The 16114-nt window shown below is 40.4% G+C and overlaps 1 protein-coding gene across 1 annotated transcript in view; it reads left to right on the forward strand.

Moving 5' to 3' along the window:
- The first annotated feature begins 6633 nt into the window (after positions 1-6633).
- The window catches only part of LOC143987614 (uncharacterized), a 68082-nt gene continuing 58601 nt past the window's right edge, over positions 6634-16114 (forward strand). Inside the window, exon 1 of the mRNA XM_077486484.1 lies at positions 6634-6779. The gene's annotated coding sequence lies outside the window, so the exon portion shown is untranslated. The remainder of the gene's footprint in view (positions 6780-16114) is intronic.

Here is a 16114-nt window from a genome sequence, read left to right on the forward strand (position 1 = left end):
AGGTGGCTGAGTATTCTATTCTGGAGAAAGCAGGAAGGGGTTTTTTTTTTTAAATCAAATAGGTTTTTATTGAATATTAAAGTGTTACAAGCCATACATAGACAAAGAGTGTAATAGTACAATAAGGCTGAATCCTTGGCCAAACATTGTCCAATAGTCCACTTGGGACAATTATACAGAAGATCAATTCAGAAAGCTCGGAGATGGACCATGCAGGGGGGTAGGCGGAGAGTGAGCATGAACATAGTTAAATGGGGGAAGCAGGGATAGGTAGATAGAAAAAGGGGGCGGAGTTTAGCGCCACAAGGAGAGAGCGCTGCCCACCCCAGCGTCAGTCAGAGGAAGAAGATTCCCACCCTCCCTCCCTGGTTGAATAAAAAGAGAGGGGACAGGGTACTGTGGGAAGGGCGTAGCGATCCTTTCGTTATCGGGAGGTGTTAACTTGTTTTTGTTTTCAGATGTTGGTGTTGGATGTCGTATCGGTTGGCGGATGTTGGTCGGTGCAGGTAATGGAAGATAACCCCTCCCCACAGAGAAGTTGATGCAGGACCCATTGGAGATATGGGCTCGTTGCTGATGCCATATAACAATGGTTATATGGAAGATGGTGAATGGGGGGCACTGCGGTCAAAGAGTTGGTGGCCTCTGAGCTAGCATATCAGCTTGAGGCCTGGTACAGTTAATACGATCGCAGTGTCGGTTGATTGGTATGTTAATGGGGTGGGGAGAGGGAAGGCCCTGCAGAAGACCAATGCGTTTTCAGTTTATTCAGTTAAATGATAAGCTCCTTGTTTGTTTTGATATGTTTATTATATGTTTAATTAATAAAGAGGCTGCTACGGCCACTTATTACTCCAAGTAAAGGTGTGGTCTCTTTAATGGGAAAGTTGACGGATGGAGTTGGGTGGCTGGGTAGCAACAAATAAGGGGGGCAACATCAGTTATACTATATTCAAGTGCTAATGGCAATGCATGTCATATGATATATACAATGTTTGGTGAAACAAAAACATAAAGAGTGAAGGCTAAACAAGAAAAAAGGAAAAAAACAAAACAAAAAGAAACAGCAATCCTTCAGAACACACATCATACGTGGATCATAGAATCAGAAATATCCCCCGACTATCAAATACCAAACTATGCAAATCTCTGCTCTACTCATATTCAGTCATTGGGTAAAAAAAATAATAAAAATACTTTTTATTTCCCCCAGAGCATGGGGCTGGTTACCTGTGTTCTATCTCTGTAGCAATCTATATTTTATTAGTTGATGAGGTGCTAGCCCCGGAACATCAAGCCAATTCTGCCACATAGTATAGAATTTGTGTGGTGCATTCCTATGCTTGTAAGTCAGTTTTTCCCTGATTAGCATATTGTTCACTTGATCAATCCACTGCTGCCGAGTGGGGACCCTGTGCGTAATCCACAATTGTGCTATTAGTTTTCTGGCTACATAGAGTAAACAAATTATCGCTGTGTGAGCGGTTGGCGTCAGCAACTTTTCGTCTAGGGCGCCCAACAGGCAAACCAAGGGATTTCTTGGAATGTTGACTGAAAACACGTGAGAGATAGTCTCAAGGATCCCATTCCAGTACCGTAACAGTTTTGGGCACCTCCAAAACATATGCAGGAGGTCGCCATGGTCCCTCATGCCTTTAGGACATAAGGGTGTGTCACGGATACCCCAGCTATGCAACTTGGCTGGTGTCCTGTAGACCCTATGTAGTAGATAGAGGTGTGACAGTTTGTGGGAGGCCAAGACTGAAACCAGGGGGGCGGAGGTCAGGCAAAGATTCCATGTCTCCACATCCATCGGTCCCAGATCCGCCTCCCATTTCCGCCGGCACAGAAGACCTGCCGAGTCATGTATTGCATTAAGGAGAATGTCATACCCTCTAGAGATCATACCCTTTTTTTCTTTCTCCATTAGGATCCCCTGCACCACGGTATGGTCCGTCAGGTGAAGTGGCATACACCGAGATTGCAATTGTATCGCAAGTCAATTTTGTCAAACCAACGTTTAGGAATCCATATCGGGGAATTATGACAAATATAAAGTAGTTGCAGAGCCCACACCATTTTTATAAGGTTAGCCCTTCCCACTACAGATAAGCGGTAGTTTGCACCAGGTTTTACATTTCTCCCTGAATTTAAGTAAGAGAGATAAAAGATTCAGGGTGGTATAGTTTGTGACCTCGGGAGATACCAGCACCCCTAGATATCGAAAGGACGTTACTGTTTGAATCATGATCGCGCATGCAGGGAGAGGTACTGTCAACAGGGGCAAGGGCAATAGTACCGACTTGTCCCAGTTTATTGAGAAGCCGGACAACGTGCCAAACAGTTTAATCAAGTGCATGGTCGCTGTCAGGGAGCCCTGAGTGTCTCCTAAATATATTAGTGTGTCATCTGCATATAATGACACCAAATTTGTGCTGGTGTGCCTGCTAAATCCAACATTCTAACGATCAGTTCTCATTCTAGCCACAAGTGGTTCTAGTGCCAAGGCAAAAAGCAGGGGTGACAAGGGGCACCCCTGCCTTGTGCCCCTAAACAGCGAGAATGATTCGGACAGTTCTGCATTAGCCCGGATTCGGGCCGTCGGTTTGGCGTACCGTAGTTTAACCCATCGAATAAATGCATTACCTAGCCCCATTCTCTCCATGACCCTCCACAGGTAAGGCCACTCGACACTGTCGAAGGCCTTAGCTGCGTCCAGCGAGAGGATGGCCTGATTACCGAGGTTTTCCACTGGGATTTGGATATTTAAAAATAAACTTAGAATGTTTTGGGCTGTAGATCGTGTGGGTATAAACCCAGATTGATCCCTATGGATCAATTTTTGTATAACCTGGGACAGTCTCGTTGCCAATACTCTCGCAAGCAGCTTAACATCCATCGTGAGTAAGGAGATGGGTCTAAGAGGAGTCAGGGGATGTCGCTACTTTGCCTGGTTTTAGAATTACTATTATAACTGCTTCATTCATGGAGTCAGGTAGGGCACCTTTCTCTAAGGCATTATTAAATACTTTTAAAAGAGTGGGCAGCAAGATGGCAGTGTATCGCTTATAGACCTCGAATGGAAGCCCATCCGCCCCTGGGGCTTTGTTATTACGGGTTTGTTCCAATGCCAAGGCTGCAGGAACTGTTTTGACCTCCTTCTTTCACCCAGTGGCCGAACAGTCAGAGCACATCTTCGCCACCATTACACACCCCAAAATGAGCAGGTTAGGAATTTATAGTGTGTGTCTATATATATATATATATATATATATATATATATATACAGTAGCCAGAATTCTGTGCTGAACTGTCAGCATTTCATAGAAACCCAGAGTGTGTGTCAGTGTCAGCCTGCCCTGGAGATAGCAAACCTGTCAGTGCACTGTGCAGAGGAGGCAGATAAGGGTCGGCAGGAGAGGACACTGACAAATGACAGATTTTTAATGTATATTTGATTTTATGGTACAGTGTTTTTTTTTTGCAAATGTTCAATTGTTGAAAATGTTAAAATTTTATGCACATTATATGCAACAGCAGTATTTGCACTGTAAATCTTTTTTATTTATATAAACAGTTGGTGAACTTAAACGGTATCTCTATGCTATGATTCCTGTAGGCTTTGCGTGCCTGTGTGCGTGCGTGTGGGGGGGGGTTGGGGGGGGCCCCAAATTCCTTCAAACGGCCCTGTCCTCATGGAGGAGAGGAAGAGGACTCCAGTGGCAACCTGTGAAGCTCTGGTGAACTCCATGCCCCCAAGAGGGTTAAGGCAGTGCTGGAAAATAATGGTGGCCACACAAAATATTGACACTTTGGGCCCAATTTGGACATTTTCACTTAGTGATATACTCACTTTTGTTCCCAGCGGTTTAGACAATAATGGCTGTGTGTTGAGTTATTTTGAGGGGACAGCAAATTTTCACTTTTATACGAGCTGTACACCCACTACTTTACATTGTAGCAATGTGTCATTTCTTCAGTGTTGTCACATGAAAAGATATAATAACAAATTTATACAAATGTTAGGGGTGTACTCACTTTTGCGAGATACTGTATATCTATGTATATATATATATATATATATATATATATGCACATACACATCTAAATATTATATCCACTTGACCAGTGACATAGCAGAAAGTCGCTGTACTGTAAGTGGTTATACTGTGATGATGCCAGCTGAAATCAATGTTATTAACAATCCTATATATATATATTATTCTATCTGCTATTATTAAAGTCATTTTTTATATAATGTTTTATTTATTAGTAAAAAAATAAAAATTTGTAAACCCTAAAATATGGTTTTACCCATGGACTGTTCTATTACAGTTATACAGGGGTTTATCAATTATGAAACATATTTTATTTGAATTTATTAATAAATATTTATTTTATTGTATACTTCATTCAAATTATTTTTTAATGATTATAAATGTATTTTTAATTTATATGAATGGTGTTTACCTGCATTACATATGTGGTTTCAATTAATTTACTGTACATCATTCACATTTACATAGGCACATGTCTGATCTTTAAATATTGATAAAAACAATGTTTTTGAATAATTAGGTTAATGTATATTGTGTAGGGGGAATGTAACTTTATTATTTTATTACTATGAGGTGTGTAATGTGTGGTGCTTCGTGTTAAACTTCCTTTTACTGTAATCTCACTACATCACGCAAGATTGCAGTGAGAGGAGCTGTTCTCAGGATGTCACGGCGTTTGTTGATCGCTTCACAACTCAACATGAAAAGAGATCTACAAAGCTTGATAAACAGGCACTCAGCGGAGAGTGATCCCCTTGTGCTCTGTGATGACTTTAAAGTAAATAACTCAACACCAAGTTCACTATATATATATTATACATATATATGCTTTATATATTTGTACATGTTGACTTTATAGTAAATAAAAATGTGTGTACTATATATTTGAAGTGGAATTTATCCTTAAAAATGGTTTATTATTATAAAATATGTTATTGTTATTAAACAAGGGATGACATTGGGTTCCGGTTCCATTTTTTTTTTAGTTAGAAGTTTTCTTTACTTAACAATACCTTTGTGCTTCCACTAGTGCCATTGCTGAGCACTCAGGGGCCATAGACCAAACATCTGTTACCTAGGTACTCTATTGTTTGCACCAATTGTATCATAAATATTCATCTTAATACATGTAAACCATTCAAACAAAACAAATTCATTTTTTGACTATATAATTACACTCCTTGAGATAAATAGCTGATTTTCAGATAAAGACTCTTTAAATACCATCCCAACCTCTCTATATGCACCTTCTCTGTGTCCAACTACTGTTCATGAAATACACTGCATGTAGTGGATATAGAGAATATATGGATTGCAACCATAACCATAGCTGTCAATTTAAAAACTGATAACAAGCAAGCACAGCTTATTAACTTTGAGCCCCCCCCCCCACCCCCATGGCAAAAGGTTGCATAAAATAAATGTAGTGGGAAAAGTTCATAAATATACTTACCTTTCCACGGTCTTCCATACTGCAAGGGGTGATGTCACATTCCTTTCCACAAAACCCTGAGGATTGTTGAAAAGGTAAAGTCCCATGAGTTCATGCAAACAGTGCATAAATGTGTTTTCCCAAGATATGAGCTACTCTGCATTCCCTTGAAGAGCATCAGCCTTGCCTAGGCACCATGGGCAGAAGCCAGGGGAAGGATATTTTATTGTGTAATCAATACAATCTTCATTTACCTTAATAACAAATTCAGTTGCAATTTACTTCCAGAGAAGGCATATTTTAGTTCATGTCAAAGCTGCAATGATATCAATTTTTATCCAATTTAACAGGTAAGTACTGTATGTTTATTACAATTTTCCATACAGTAAAGTGTGCTTTACTCTATCACTGATGCTTCTTGGGTTGTTGGTATGCTAGAGATGTGCCAACCAGTATCAATACCACAAGCACAATGTGGAAACAAAATTAATCAAATTACAGTGACATCAATTACAAAAAATAAAAAATAAATTCACACTTGAATAAGTTAGATATGCCTCTTATTCTGTTTTTTCTCATACAGATTTGCTAGATATGCCTGTTACTCTGGTATGCTCACATCCCACCGCTAACATGTGAGCTACTCATAATGGAACACTTGTGTAGCATGAATTGTCTAATGTAGAGGTGCTCATTGGCATACTAACACAATTTTTGTAATGTTTTTGGGGCATAAGCAGCCAAACTTGTGTAAATGCGACAGAAAAGATAGCTACTGTATGTATTTAGAAATTGTATACTGAGTCAGAGTGATAGGGTGTTCACAGTGTGCCTTGTCACTGACTTGTGACATGATATTATGACCTTTCATGCTCAAATAAATGATAGCTCAAAATATTGCCCTGTTGCAAGAATTATATTAGCTGCTGGTCGAAACCTTCTTAAATTTAGAAACCTTTGCACACTTGTTTCTGGGCCTAATCTATATTCCTGCTATTATATATAAGGGAGAGGTCCATGTCATTGGTGACTCCATTGTAACTATTGTAGTTTCACTGCGTACATCTCTGTGTTTACATGAGCCTGTAATGTAATTTAATGAAGACCTGCTTCATTCTTTCCAGGCCCATCCCTTTTTGTCATAAAATTGTCACCGCCCTACATATTTCAGCTTGCAATACTTGTTTGGTGTCTTCAAAGAATAGTACCAATTGTAGCCGATGACAAGTTCTCCATTCTTAAGTATCAGGATAGCTGGAAACTTCATCCTGGTAAAGAATCATCCAAAGGTAAAGCTATGTATTCATATTTACTCTGTTTTCCTGTGTTACGTTACATATTATTGTTTCTTAAAAATGAATGTAATATTTAAAATGGAAGTGAGATGTATTTCTCCCTCTTTATCAATTGTTAGGCTTCATATAGAATATATATAGATGTATTGCACATTTCTACACACACACACACACACACACACACACACACACACACACACACACACACACACACACACACACACACACACACACACACACGTATATACTGTATATAAATATATTCATATTTTAGATTTTATTAAATTATAATTATGGATGACAAATATGTCACAATTAAAATAAACATTTGTTGAAGGTTTTGATATTTTTAATATTTGCGTTCATTATAATCCAGGTGGGAAAGAATGAAAGTTTTAATGAAAAATTTAAAGCCATCTAAGTATGATATCTTATGCCGCGTACACACGGTCGAACTGTTTGACATACTTAGTCCGTCATACAATCCGACGTACAATCCGGCGTACTTTCCACTGAACGGACTTGACCACACACGGATACCCAAACAGTCCGACGAAAGCTTGCGCGATGACGTACAGCACGTACGACAGGACTAGAAATAGGAAGTCCAAGACACAGCAAAGCCCTGTAAATCCTTTCTGGGCATGCGCCATTCTTAGTCCGTCGGACTAGCATACTGACGACCGTATTGTCCGCTGAAACCAAAGTACGACGGACAGATTTTTGGAAAAACCGAAATTCTTAGTACTCCGGACTGCCCGCTGAAAAAGTCTGCTGAAGCCCACACACGAGCGGATTGTCCGCTGAAATGTGTTTCAACGGACTAAGTACGTCAAACAGTTCGACCGTGTGTACGCGGCATTAGTTTTAGGTTGACACAAGTGAATTGAATCCCCTATTGACTCCTTTGATTCCTTAGTGGTGAGATTTCCCAAAAGTTGTTTGAGTCGTAGTTCCTTCCACATATACGTTTCACTTTCTTGCAGTTAGACTCCCCAATTTTGTGAGAACCAGAATCAGAGTTTATCTTTTTAATGGCTGCAGCACAATTGGGAAATGCTGTAAGGATATCTCTCCACTGGCTTCCTTATGCAAGCAGGTTAACTTGTCACCAAACTCACAAAACTGAATTAGCCTTAGTATTAGTTGCTATATTTAGTTCTGCATAATTGGTTTCACTCTAAACTGTAACCTGGATAAGGCATTTGCTTTAAGATCATCGGATGAAGAAAAACAATGTACTGAATTCAACATGTCCTTTACTTAATTTAATACTTTTATATTAAATATTGTACTCTCAGACTCGACTTACTAATAAAAAAGGCACGTGCTAACTGTCATAACAATAATGGTTGCTATGACAAAAAAGCGCTGCATTTTTATGATTACAAAACTAACTATGTGCACCCCATCTTCAGGCTGCATTCTCTGCATACGTATGCAGCCTATCTACATAGTAGGTTTGGGTCTTTTTTTTTTTTTTTGCATGTCTGGATCCTTCCAGTTATCATATCTGATAGTTCTCTGTTTAAATATCTTTTGAGCAGAATGGATTATCAGAGGACTGTACCATCACACGATTGCAATTATCATACACTCATTTTCACTATCTCCAAATTCACCAACATGGACTACTCCTGTATGTCACTTATCTGACAAATACATAGCAGGCAAATTCCACAGAGCTCTCATGTTTAGTGGGTAGGTCTGCTTCCTAAAGTTGGATACACACTGTACAACTTTTGTTTGATTTCCTTTAGATTTACCAAAATCATGTAGTGCAAGGCCCTGCCTGATTGCATACAAATTGAAACTGTTAAGGTTTGACCTCATATTATATGGTTTTGGTAAATCTAAAGGAAGAAATCTAAAGCAAATTGGAGAGTGTGATCCAGGTTTATTATGTGTTATGTCCTTTTTTCTGTCCTATATCTCTCATTTTATCACTGATCACAATCCAAGGCTGAAATGAATGTGAAAAATGGTTTTAAAGAACCCTTTTAGTAATGGCCCTTTGATACTTCAGACTTCCTTAGTGAGAGAGGCAGTAAAGAGTGCACAGTAAAGGTGTATTTTGGAATACCTCTCCTGCATTGGAAATAAGTAAGAAAAGGAGTTCCTAGGTCAAAATGGAACCACGTATATTTGTGCAATATATTTGTGCGTTATATTTGTGCTGGATGAAAAACCAAAGTACTAATCAGATATATTCTGTGCTCATTGTAAGAATTTCAATAAAACATGTTCAATAGTAATTAGTGTAAATGTAAAAATCCAAAAATAAGAAAGAGAACCTAACATATATTATGCTAGCATGGTTTCAACGAGTCATGCAGCAATCTTATGGTAATCCAACTTGCTATTACCTTCAAAAAATTAAAACAGTAGTCAGATTTGCATAGATAAATCCTTATCCAAATCAACCTATTTTCAGTTACCTAATTTCAGTGTAGTATTACTTGGGATTCCCACTCGTGTTATCAATTTCCATGCTGTCTGTCCTCAGTAATGACTTCACGTGGGTTTTGTCCCAAACTGGATTAACAAAATGTAAAAAACAACAAATTAAGCTCACCACTAACCAATATAATATCAAAGTTAAGTAAATCTACAGCCAAAATGTTTTACTTTTTCTAAGTTTGGATAGAAAAAGTGTTAAAAACCCATACATTTTATTTTACCCATATTTATTGCAGTCTTTATGCTGAGGAAATTCACCTACTCCATTTGTCCATGTCTCCAGGATAAAAAATAATGGAAACCCCAAACTTTTACTGAAGTCACTGCATGAGAAAACTTCTGTTTGGTAAAATTACCCCAGTAAGACACAAGAAAAAAAAACCTCTACTCTTTTTGACCAAAAAAAAATTGGGCTTTGGATATATTTTAAGCCATCTGTTGGGCGGGTCAACTCGTTTATTATTATTATATGATACAGAAATTGTGACCAGTATGCTCTTTGGATGAAATGTAACTAAGCTTTTAGGCTGGGTTCACACCTATGCGAATTGGATGCGGGTTTCCCTGCATCCAATTCGCATAGCAGGAGAATATGACCGGCACTCTATGGAGCCGGTTCACATGTCTCCGGGGTGGCTGCATAGTGCACTGCACAGAAACGCTGTGTGTCTTTGCCTCCGTTTCAGGGCCGAATTCAGGCAAAGATTCTCCCCTGATTCGTCCCTGAAACCGAGAACAGGGACGGACAGCATTGCTGTGTGATCCGCGGCCGGTTTAGGTGTGAACCGAGCCTTAGTCATGCCAGCCGTCGTAGGATAGGTTGCTTTATGAATAATTTTTTTTTTTTTAAATGGTAATTTTAAAAGGCAACAGCAAAATTTGTATACATTCTGTGCAAGGTAAAGTAAAGTCTCATGTTATGTGTGACAAGTGCAAATATGTCAAATATTTTCAGTATGGCTATGCCCTACCTAAAATATGTGTCAAAATTTAGACATGGTGACTAACTGCTATTAGATCTCAAGTATGTGATCTATGCAGAGATAATTGGAGTGAAAAGTGAGAATGCATATCTGGCATTAGGGAATGACAACAGAGATCAACAGTCATTTAAGGGTTAAGAATGAAGGTGACAGGAATGCTGTCTGGTCAGTACAAAATACACATCCAAAAACTTATAGCAGGTGTGAAATATGATTACCTTATTGTTGCCTAAACATAAACCCTAAACGACACTGTTGATTTCCAAGCAAGATCCAATGATTCCTGAAATTAATTACTCATTCCAAACTCTATTTACTTTCTAAATTTACTGTGGTTTTTGGAGAATGAATTGTTGCTGTTTGCAGCCATGGGGGTCATTCTGAGACAAAGGCAGCAGCATGCAATTATCTAGCTATCACAATACAAGTCAACAACCATAAGTTCTGAGCCTTAATCACCAGGACCCATGATCAGTCATGAGTGATGGCTAGTCATGCTGCTGAAGCAATTGAAAATCACAAAAGAATTGGCCATATTATTCAGTCATAATATTAAGATGGATACATGCAGAAAAATCCCACAGCACTGCAAACTGTTGCAAGATAAGCAAATGTAAACGTCTACAGCCCTGTAGTGTACAGGGCTGTACACTATCACTCTTTACTTTTTTACTTTTTACTCCACAACATTTTCAGTCTAAATACTTGCAGCAGCTCTTGAGTTATTTATATAGGTTATTTACACCAGTTTTGGTCAACTTTTTGTTGATATAGGGGGCCATAGATGCACCCTGTGACATTACCAAAGAACTGCAAGTAATGTTCAGTATATGTAATGCTACAGAAAACTGTCAAAGACTGCAGATATGCTTCAAGAGAGAGTCATAGACCGGACATACAGTATATGAGACAGCTAGACATCCCAACTATTACAGCCCCTTTACCACATTTGTGCCACCTGCACCCTACTTAAAGCCTAAGTGCAGCCAAAATCTCAAACCGAAAAATCAGCACATGGAACAAAACTTGCAGTTAGTAGAATGTGTCATTTGTGTTGATACCTCTTCTGCTAATTAAAATGACCTGCCATTCTTGATTATTTAATATATTTTAATTTCTAAGAGTTGTAGTATGACTTTTATAAATGGAGGAGCTGGGCAGAAAGCGCGGCAGCAGTAGGGCTCTCTTGCTGATTGCCTGTGACAGCAACACTGGAAGATTATGGTTGTGGGGTGGAAACAGGGCAGAGGAAGATTTTAAATAACAGAAGAGGAATCAGCACAAGGGACACATCCTACTGGCTTTAAGTTATAAATAAAGAGAGAAAAGGAATGGAAAGCACAGAAAATGCTGGTGTAAAATAAATAAACCAAATCATTTAACTACTAGAAGCCTTTCGGCAAAATATTTGCTTCATGGGCTCCAAGGGCCACACAGTCAGTGCCAAAGGGCCATAGGTTGGGTACCAGGGGTGTGCATTATCACTTTATTAAATTCAGATTTCAAATACTTAATCCCACATGGATATTATTGACAAAAATGCACAGATATCACCACTTTCTCCAAACATTACCCTAAAACGTATTACAAATAATGAGCCTAATACTGGCATAATATAAAAACTACATGAAAATCTGGACCATAAGCTAGATCAAAATCCTCACATCCAGCACTACCAGAGAAGAATTTTATAATTTGATAGCCACAGGCAAAAATGATTTCCTGTGTCACACTGTGGTGTATCATGCAAGTAATCCTCGAGCCAGTGTATTGTGGAGTGGGTGGGAGGATTATTCCAAGACTGAACATACCTTGGACAGCATCTTCCTCTCACACTGCTGTTGAAGACTCCACCCTAAGTCTGCTTCCCCAGCATGCTACTGAATACAGGAGAGCACTGGCCACCACAGACTCATAAGATATCTTCAGCATTGGTTTGCAGATTTTTGCCCCAATTTATTATCTATGCGCACCCCCAGATAACTGTAATTCTCTACTACATCCACTCTGTGGGTGATTACAGGGGTCACTGGTTCCTCCTTCTCAAGTCCACAACTAGCTCCTTTGTCTTAGTCACATTTAGATACAGATGATTATCTTCACACCATGTGATAGTTTTATAGTCACTCTCTTCCCCATCACTGATACATCTCACTACCGCAGAGTCATCAGAACTTCTGAAGATAGCATGACTCTCTGGTAACTGAAATCAGTGGTATAGACAGTGAAAAGGGATAGAGAACTGTCTCCTGTGGAACCCCAATATAACTGACCATTTATTTAAATAGAGCACTTTATAAGTATTTTCTTTAGATTTCATTTAATCTAATATTCATCATATTATCTGGTAGAGCACTTGTTCAAGGTATTGACCACCCTATCTGACACAAAGTCAGCCAAACGCTCATTCTGTGGTCTTCCAGTCAGGTAGTCAACAATCCACGATGTATCAACCTGCATTGCTGTTAGCTTCTCGCACAGGAGAGCCGGCCTGATGGTATCAAAAGCACTGGAAAAGTTAAAAAAAATTACCCTCACAATGCTCACTGGCTTATCCAGGTGTGCATTTATGCGATTTAGCAGGAAGATGAAAGCATCTTCATCTCCAAGTCTAGGCTGATAGGCAAACCATGATGGGTCTAAATATCTACTAACTACTACTATTGTAACTGACATAAAATGAGTCTCTCCAAGGTCTTCATGACGTGGGAGGTCAAAGCTACCAGTCTACAATCCTTGCCCATCTTCTTGAAAATGTTGCCACAGCAATGAAACGCATCAGAGTGGAATGACAGTCCGGTGTGCAAAAAGATGACCGCAGGTTAATCAGCTGCAGAGATATCCATAGAGAAGCTGGGAGTGTCTGGATCTCCCAGGGATATTGGTCCATTGTAGTTACACATTACCAGGAGTTTGGCAGATTTGAGTATATTATATATTTAGTATATTATATTCTTCTTAAAGAAATTACTATGTGAGATTCCTCTTTTTATTTGTGGACTGTTTTGTCAGTTTGTTGCCCTGAGGGCAAGGAGAATGCGAATAGAGGAGATTGAATCCTGGACAGCAGGGAACTAAGCCTGAATGCCTTGCTTAAGAAAGTTACGCATTTCTTTCTGGTAAGTGCGGTTAAATGTCTTGGTGAACAGATACACAAAGGGTGTTTCTCTGGCCACAGTGGATTAACACATAGTAGAACTTATTTATATATACATATTTGGACACTTTGGTGTGGTAAATTTTGGTACGTTAACATATTCAATTGTCTTTGGCTATTGCTAAAAGGACACACTTTAATAATTCAGTAACAGTTTGATGTTTAAAAAAAAAAACTTATTTAGTTTTTTGTTGTTTTGCTGTGTATGTTTTTATTTTCTAGGTTTTACACTGTGGTACTTAAAGTACTGGCCTGTATCACGAAACTATCTTCAAAAATTTATTTTATATACTTAAAAGTAAATTTAGCACAGCAGCTTGTTTTATGATTGTTCACTATTGGATCCACACACATTTTTTGGAGTGGTTGTTTATCAACTAGGAGTACAGCACTGAATAGGTAAAAAGAATATTGAATCCTTGGAGCCGCATGAACGCGGTATCTCAGGCACAGAAACAAGGGAAGACGTCTTCCACAACACAGGGACCTTCCAGAGACACAGGCTCAGGTTATAGACCCATTGAAGGACACCCCCAGTTGGTTTGCATAGATCTAATGTACCATTTAATACTGTACGTCTGCCTGTAACTGCGCTATTAACCTCATAGCTCTTTCAAAGTAGGTGTGACAGACAAAAGAAAGGCAATGCAGAGTGAAGATCACAGAATTGTATGACTCCACAAAACCATTACCACATCTATGCATTTAAAATTTTGTGGTACCGTATATACTCGAGTATAGGCCGACCCGAATATAAGCCGAGGCCCCCAATTTACCCCCAAAAAAACTGGCAAACTTATTGACTCGTGTATAAGCCGAGGGTGAGACATGCCTGTCCATCCCTGTGTGTGTGTCCGTCCCTGTGTGTCCGTCCATCCCTGTGTGTCCGTCCATCCCTGTGTGTGTGTGTGTCCATCCATCCATCCATCCCTGTGTGTGTGTGTGTGTCCATCCATCCATCCATCCCTGTGTGTGTGTGTGTGTCCATCCATCCATCCATCCCTGTGTGTGTGTGTGTCCATCCATCCATCCATCCCTGTGTGTGTGTGTCTCCATCCATCCATCCATCCCTGTGTGTGTGTGTCTCCATCCATCCATCCATCCCTGTGTGTGTGTGTCTCCATCCATCCATCCATCCCTGTGTGTGTGTGTGTCTCCATCCATCCATCCCTGTGTGTGTGTGTGTGTGTGTGTGTGTGTGTGTGTGTGTGTGTGTGTGTCCAGCCTACCTGTGTCCCGAGCCTCCGTCCCGTGCCTTGCCTCCTTGCCTCCGTCCCGTGCCGTGCCTTGCCTCCTTGCCTCCGTCCCGTGCCGTGCCTTGCCTCCTTGCCTCCGTCCCGTGTCGTGCCTTGCCTCCGTCCCGTCCCGTGCCGTGCCTTGCCTTGCCTCCGTCCCGTCCCGTGCCAGGATCGCCGCTCTTCGTCGGCACCTCGGCGGCCATTCTAAAATTCAAAAGCCGCGCCTCCTCCTTCGCCTGTGATAGGCGGAACACTGAATTTCCCAGCAGCCTGTGTTCCGCCTATCACGGACATCGTCTCATCCTCGTACTACGGACGAGGATGAGACGATGTCCGTGATAGGCGGAACACAGGCTGCTGGGAAATTCAGTGTTCCGCCTATCACAGGCGGAGGCGGAGGCGGAGGCGCGGCTTTCGAATTGTAGTATGTCCGCCGTCTGTCTGCTCGATACGCTGATCGAGCAGTCAGACGGCGATGACTCGAGTATAAGCCGAGGGGGGCACTTTCAGCCTCAAAAAAGAGGCTGAAAATCTCGGCTTATACTCGAGTATATACGGTAATTAGTTCATGTAGAACTAATGTAGATTTGTAGCTTTGCCGGCGGTATAGCCACGCTGCCCCATTCATTTCAATGTGCAGGAGCGGTGAAGGAGCGGTGAAGGAGTGGTGTATACACCGCTCCAAAGATGCTGCTTGCAGGAGTTTTTTTAATGTGCTGCAAGCACACCGCTCCAGTGTGAAAGCCCTTAGGCTTTCACACTGGAGACACAGAAGCGGCTGTTTCAGGGAGCTTTGCAGGCGCTATTTTTATCGCTGTAATGCCTGCAAAGCGCCCCAGTGTGAAAGGGGCCTAGGGAAAAGTTAGGGAAAACCCTACACTAAGTTTTGCTTGAACTGCAATTGCTTAGCAGTACAAATAAACAATGGCATAAGGTCTTTGACTCTCAGTCACCCCTCTATGCTCTGAGCAGACCGAGAACTGAGCATTCAGCAGTCATGTGATTGCTTAGTTCTTGGTCTTAGAGCCAACATGGGACTTCAGCAGCATTGCACTGAGGTTGCAGCATAGAGGTGTCATGAAATCATAGAGGTGTCATGAAGGCAGACATTATCTGTCAAGACTGGGGGTATGAGAGTTGTAAACACACTTGGTTTAAAAAACATAATAAAATTACTATGGCACAGTGAAGTTTGGGACAGGTGCAGGTGGGGTGTTGCCATTCAGTCCAACTAGAATCCTATAATGCATGTATAGTAAAAAAAAAGCCTGTGGGGGACACAATACTATAAGTTATCTCTGTAATAGCCATGTATGCTGGATTGAAACTGCAATTTCATGTGGAAATATCTTGGCACTGAAGTCTCTGAAAGATATAATAGCAGAAAATATATAATAAATTTGTAAAGGCTTGTTTAAAAATAATAATAAAAACAACAAACATGTTATACTTACCTCCTCTGTGCAGTTGGTTTTGCACAGAGCAACCCCG

This window comes from Lithobates pipiens, unplaced genomic scaffold, assembly GCF_037356315.1.
Source record: "Lithobates pipiens isolate NorthernLeopardFrog02 unplaced genomic scaffold, aLitPip1_a1.2 Scaffold_18, whole genome shotgun sequence".
NCBI classification, from domain to species: Eukaryota; Metazoa; Chordata; class Amphibia; order Anura; family Ranidae; genus Lithobates; species Lithobates pipiens.